Below are 7369 nucleotides of genomic sequence, written 5' to 3'. Positions count from 1 at the left end.
TTTATTTATAAACACTTAGGCATTTTATAAAATTGTGAACCTTACACCATAATTATCTTTGTAATATTTGGCAACCACCGAACATTTTTGTTTTAATTTTTGAAAACTTTTATTGTTTTCTTTTATTTAAATTTTGAATTTGTTTCGGTTCTGAACTATCGAGAGTTTATCACAGTAACCGTGGTGACGTGGCATCATTAGCGGGGAATCACTGTAGCTTAATTATCCGGGCGTCACAATTCTCCTCCACTACAAGAAATCTCGTCCCGAGATTTAGGATCGGTTATAAGGGGGAAGGGGTCTGGTTACGAAATTCTAACGATTCTTCTCGATCATAGTAGCTCTTCTCGAAGAGGTCGACCCATTACATTGATGTCTTCAGTCCTCTCCTTCAGGTCATCATGATGAAGTTTGTCGTCCTTTCTTCGGGGTTCCATCGTACTTACGAAAGGAAAAAGGGTGGGTATTCCGAGAGAATGGACCTCTGCAGGTTTGACTATCTGGTCGATAACATCGGGGAGGGTGGCGGAAGTAACTCTCGAATTGAAACTTAAGAAAATATCAAGAGCAGAGTAAGGAGGTATCCTGGGAAGTTTCGAGCGGGCAGGCAATCGTTCGATGCCTGAAACAAAGTGTTGAAGGGGTTTAGAGCAATGTAAATAAGCATTGCATCTGATACCTCAATAGATCAACAGGCAGGTGGCCCGTGAATTACCTACAAAGTCAAGCGCGAGGAATAACTTTGACAACAGGGTGTACAAGAGTGTCAGGTTTCGATCCTGTGGAACTGTGGGTTATGGGCCCACCATGTGGGTTAAAAGTAGAAAGGGGGGGCTGACATCTTGTACGATCGCGATAGCAAGGCCTGTCAGAGAGTAGCATGTCAGTTATGTCGGCAACAATGTCGGTACCAAGGGCGAGGGATGAAGAGAACCATTTTCCTGCTCGTTGAACGAGGCGGACCAGTAGGCGAAGTTCTCGTCCATCGGTGGATACCGAAATGTCATCAACAAAAGTAACAGGGTCTTACTGACAGAATTGTACAATGAGGTGTTTACATAAGCAGGAGAATATTACTGCTCAGATCATATAGTTCACAAGAAAGGTTAAACCAACAATGGAAGGAAAATATGATCATCAGATTAAACAGAACAATGGAAAGGAAAATGTGTTTAAACACATATTTCAGGGGTATATCCTTCCCAAGGACAAGCAGAGCATGATATCCATGTCAGGATATAATGTAGAAAACTCTTTAGGTAGGGGAGAGAATTTTCATGACATTGCCCATACAACGGTGTTTGGGTAATTGAGCAAGAAACATTTAGCATTGGGCTTCAAATGGTCTTGTTGAAAATCAGAGTACCATAGACATGCTTCGAGATAGCATTGACATGGTCATCAGGTGAAGATCAGACTATGGAAACAAGAAGGATCCATCAGGAATAACTTGTAGAATAAGTCTTACAATTTCCTCATGGATGAATGGATAACCTTGCTGAAAAGGAATCTATAATGATAGGTCCTCCAGCCGGGGGGGGGGGGTGCTAGGCATGACATCATGTTACCGGGTCATCAAAGGATCAACATTATAACTCTTGGAAAGTTGTCCCAACCATCATATCTGACCGAGATTCATATCCAATTGGTGTCATGAAACCTCAGACTCGGGGGGGTCCGAGAGGGAAAAGGTGCAACACAAATTGTCGAAATGACATTGCAAGATCCTCGAGAAATGAACTATGGGAGCGGGTTTCTAAAGCAATAGTTCATCATTAAACCAAGGAGAGGACAAGGAGGTGTCTGGTGAACTCAACGGCAATTCACCGAGATTACCAAAAGATGGATTTCCACCATTAAGTGAACAAGGAGATAACATTTGTCAGATCAAATGATATAAGGAAGTATGCTCGAGGAAAACATACACAATTAAACATTGGTTGATATGTGCGCCCAAAATATGGGTTGGGTTGCACGACCAATGTCAGAATGGTGATTCAATTAGCGAAGGACTTAGAATGAACTATCGCCCATTCACTTCAAAGAAATAGGGTTGCTAGAAGGAAAGAATCCAAACAACATCGTTCACTTGTTGGAATTAACACGGGGACCAAGAAAGAATGGTGATGGTGAGAAGTATTTCTATGTCAAGAATTCTCAAGAGGTGGAACAATTCTCAGAACATTCTTGACATAAAGGATGGTAATACTCCAAGGTAAAGAAAAACAATTGCTGGATAGCAAGGAACTCAAGGTATAACACCAAACATGAACAAGCTTGTGTTGGTGGGAGGGCAATAAAGTGGTCGACGATAATACAATTTATTGAGGGCAAGGATGGTATTTCTCATCACGAATTCAATTGATATCCTGGATGAGCTCAGAATGTTGATGATCACGACACCTTTGTCGCGAGAGTTCATGAAGATGTAATCGATCGGTAACGACATCAAGTCAAGTAATGATGAAGTGAAAGGTTATTGGAAACAAGGGTACGACACAAACTCGAAACCAAGCTTGTTGTTCAAGGCGAAATGATATGACGATGAGGATCGACGTAAGGTTAGTTCATCGTCGAAAATTGGTGCTCCGAGAATAAGGACCAGGTAGCACAGTTAGAATCGTCACGACAATGATATAGCCAAACAGGCTAGTAATGGCGTGATCGGGTACAAACTCATACTTATAGAAGCTTACTGAAGAGTTGTTGAACCGAAGAGCGGACTCGGTTCAGTTATCGGTGTCTTTGAGTGTTCAATAACTCAGAGCCCATGAAAAATTGTAATCAGTGAGTATGTAGTACTTGATGAAGAACTCATAGGAAGTTATGCAGTTCCAAGATAATCTCGAGATACCATGGGGTAATACTCGACGACAGATCAAAGTAGAGGTTGTACCGGGGTATTGATCCACAGAAGACAAGTGCTTACACTTGCATCAAAAATGGTATTTAAAGGAGAACATGGTCGGAACCACGATTGTAAAAGGCCATACCCCAGATATAAGATGAACTTATATCAAGGGAATAATTAATTTTAAAAGAAGCTTCGATGAGAAGATGTACATCGGGTCCATGGGCATGAACACAAAGTTCAAGGTCGACTCCCACTTCTCCAATGCATAACCTTTCATCCACTTCTCGCGTTCGATTAAGTTGCAGTGTTGAAATTTTATCTGGCGAAGCACCAGAAGAGTATGACTCGTGAAAACTTTCGGGTTCACACGGTCTAGAGAAAGCATATGTTCAACCCTTAGTGGCCTCTTAGAAACATATACCACAATTTTCAAGAGTAAATAACACAAGCCCGAAAGCAGAGCATGGTTGGCCAAGCAGAGGATACAACTTAACAAAGGCATTATGTATCAGGGGAAGAACTCACAAGGTGATCAAATGTGTAGGACACTGTCGGATAACAATCCAACAAAGGACTTGATGGTCCACAAAGGATCTGATACGAGTATCGGTACTCAACTAGAGGAAGAAGAATGCAAGGGGATCAGATTATAGAAATAACTGACTAACTCAATTGTCAAATGCAAAGGAATTATGATTTCCAAATCAAGGGATCAGAAGCAATGCTCTGATTAGGGATGGATAAGTTGAATAGCCTTAGGGTACAATCAACGACAATTGGATTGGTCGAGAACCAATTCCAGTTAAAAGAATGGAAGCTCAGCCGGAAAGGTAATTTATAAGGATCAATGATGATTGCGTGTATTCGCAACATATTGAGTCAACAGACTCAAAATGATAATGACAAGGAATGTCAATAAGATTTCTATACTTATGGGATTAATCATAATGAAAGCAAACAAGAAATTCCAGAGCAATAGGTTGCTGAGGATTTTCGGAATATCGGGTGGTATTTCGAAGACTTTTGTGTAACACATGAACAACTGGGGGATGGGCGGATACTCGATAAATGCGAGAATTATCCGTAGGGGTATTCAAGTGACAAGAACCGCAAGGCAGTAAGCTCAAGGGATTATCGAAACCACGACGAGTTTTTCAGGGTATCTTGTAATAACAAGACCACTGGGGATGATATAAGAATAACAACTGTAAGTAGTTACCCATAAGGGTTGACGGTGGAAGGGGAATTGCAAACGCGATGAACACAAGTTCTCGGGTTAACAGCGGAAAGTATCTTCAGGGTCTTCACGTGCAGCAGACGATCATCAGTAATAAGGGGCTCTCCGGGTGAAAGTGATAACGAGATCGTAATGTTAGATTTAGCAAAATTCATTTAACCCGAATAGAAGAGAGATCAGAGTCCCAGAGTAAAGGTCGAGGAGTAAAAGATCCTAGTACCACCCAATGGCGACGTGTGCCCGTAAGACACATAGCCATGTTAGTAAAAGTTTTGCAATGTCTAGACTCAACTTCGGCCAAGGAGTTGGAAGAGGGATTCCTACAGGCAGTCGGCTCTGATACCAACTTGTGACGCCCCCGATTCAATCGTACACTAATCATGCACGCAAACGTGTACGATCAAGATCAGGGACTCACGGGAAGATATCACAACACAACTCTAAAACATAAATAAGTCATACAAGCATCATAATACAAGCCATGGGCCTCGAGGGCTCGAATACAAGTGCTCGATCATAGACGAGTCAGCGGAAGCAACAATATCTGAGTACAGACATAAGTTAAACAAGTTTGCCTTAAGAAGGCTAGCACAAACTGGGATACAGATTGAAAGAGGCGCAGGCCTCCTGCCTGGGATCCTCCTAACTACTCCTGGTCGTCATCAGCGGGCTGCACGTAGTAGTAGGCACCTCCAGTGTAGTAGGGGTCATCGTCGACGGTGGCGTCTGGCTCCTGGACTCCAGCATCTGGTTGCGACAACCAGAAAGGAAGGAAAAGGGGAAAAAGGGGGGAGAAAGCAACCGTGAGTACTCATCCAAAGTACTCGCAAGCAAGGAACTACACTACATATGCATGGGTATATGTGTAAAGGGCCATATCAGTGGACTGAACTGCAGAATGCCAGAATAAGAGGGGGATAGCTAGTCTTATCGAAGACTACGCTTCTGGTCACCTTCGTCTTGCAACAGGCAGAAGAGGGTAGGTCGAAGTCCTCCAAGTAGCATCTCCAAGTAACATCTCATAGCATAATCCTACCCGGCGATCCCCTCCTCATATCCCTGAGGTAGAGCGACCACCGGTTGTATCTGGCACTTGGAAGGGTGTGTTTTATTAAGTATCCGGTTCTAGTTGTCATAAGGTCAAGGTACAACTCCAAGTCGTCCTGTTACCGAAGATCACGGCTATTCGAATAGATTAACTTCCCTGCAGGGGTGCACCACATAGCCCAACACGCTCGATCCCATTTGGCCGGACACACTTTCCTGGGTCATGCCCGGCCGCGGAAGATCAACACATCGCAGCCCCACCTAGACAAAACAGAGAGGCCAGCACGCCGGTCTAAACCTAAGCGCACAGGGGTCTGGGCCCATCGCCCATAGCACACCTGCACGTTGCGTGGGCGGCCGGAAGCAGAACTAGCCCCCTTAATACAAGAGCAGGCTTACGTTCCAATCCGGCGCGCGCCGCTCCGTCGCTGACGTCTGAAGTGCTTCGGCTGATACCACGACGTCGGGATACCCATAACTACTCCCACGTAGATGGTTAGTGCGTATAGGCTCGTAGCCGACTCAGATCAAATACCAAGATCTCGTTAAGCGTGTTAAGTATCCGCGAACGCCGAACAGGGCCAGGCCCACCTGTCTCCTAGGTGGTCTCAACCTGCCCTGTCGCTCCGCCACAAAGTAACAGTCGAGGGCCGTCGGAAACCCAGGCCCACCTCTACCGGGATGGAGCCACCTGTCCTTTCAGCCCCCTCGTCAGAATCACTTGCGGGTACTCAATGAGCTGACCCGACTTTAGTCACCATCTGTAAAGTATGTATGTATGTATAGTATATACCCGTGATCACCTCCCAAGTGATCACGGCCCGATAGTATAGCAAGGCAGACTGACAAGAATGTAGGGCCAATGATGATAAACTAGCATCCTATACTAAGCATATAGGATTGCAGGTAAGGTATCAACAGATGTAGCGACAATGTCAGGCTATGCATCAGAATAGGATTAACGAAAGCAGTAACATGCTACACTACTCTAATGCAAGCAGTATAGAGTAGAATAGGCGATATCTGGTGATCAAGGGGGGGGGCTTGCCTGGTTGCTCTGGCAAGAGAGAGGGGTCGTCAACTCCGTAGTCGAACTGGTCAGCAGCAGCGTCGGTCTCGTAGTCTACCGGAGAGAAGAGGGGGAAGAAATAATGAATACAGAGCAAACAAAGCATCACAAAATATAACAAGGCAATACGCGGTGTTCGGTGTGCCCTAACGCGGTAGTAGGTGATACCGGTGAAGGGGGGAAAACATCCGGGAAAGTATTCCCGGTGTTTCGTGTTTTCGGGCAGAGGAGCCGGAGGGGGAAAGTTGCGGGTTCGATAGGTTAGGGGGGTGTGGCGGACGAACGGACTGCGTATCCGGAATCGTATCGTCGCTCTGAGCAACTTTCATGTTGAAAATATTTTAATCCGAGTTACGGATTAAAAGATATGATTTTCTAAAGATTTTATTAATTTCTGAAATTTAATTAATTATTTAATTAATTCGAAAATGGATTTATGACGTCAGCATGACGTCGTGCTGACGTCAGCAGTCAGCGTTGACCGTTTGACCTGGTCAACCTGACATGTGGGTCCCGTGGGACCCACCTGCCATACACTGTTAGGTTTAATTAGGGTTTAGTTTAATTACAGTAGTTAATTAGGTTAATTAGCCCTTAGGTTAATTAATCAGGATTAATTATATTAATTACTTAATTAATTAATTAATTAATTAATTAATTTTATTCATTTTTAATTTTATTAATTATATTTATTTAATTCCCCTATTCCTTTTTTTCTTTTATTCAAAAACGTTCTGGGGGGCCCCCCATGTCATTGGCACTGGGTGCCCAGTCAGCATGGCCGACCGGGTCAACAGGCCGGCCGGGCCCCTAGGGCCCACGGGTCAGTGACCCAGGGGTGGCCCCGGGTCGGCCACATCGGCGGCCGGTGTTGGGGAGATCCGGTGGGCGTTCCCGCGGCGGAGGGGCGCCAGACCTCGCCGGAATTTGTCGTCCGGCGGCCAAAATGGGGCGCGGGCGGTGCGTTCGGAAGCGGGAAGGACGGCGCGTCCAATGGTGGCAGTGGCGCGGCCGGACTCGGCCGGAATCGGCGCCGGCGAGCGGCGGAGGCGGCGGGGTGGTTCGGGCCCCGACGGGAGCGCGCTACGGGGGCCGGGGGGGCTTGCGCGGTGCGGAGCAGCACGGGCTCGGCCCCGTGACCATTTGGTCACCAGGGGGCGCC

This window comes from Triticum dicoccoides, chromosome 3A (genome assembly GCF_002162155.2).
Source record: "Triticum dicoccoides isolate Atlit2015 ecotype Zavitan chromosome 3A, WEW_v2.0, whole genome shotgun sequence".
NCBI lineage: Eukaryota > Viridiplantae > Streptophyta > Magnoliopsida > Poales > Poaceae > Triticum > Triticum dicoccoides.
The sequence above is the reverse complement of the archived record's forward strand: the minus strand, read 5'-3'. Positions refer to the sequence as shown.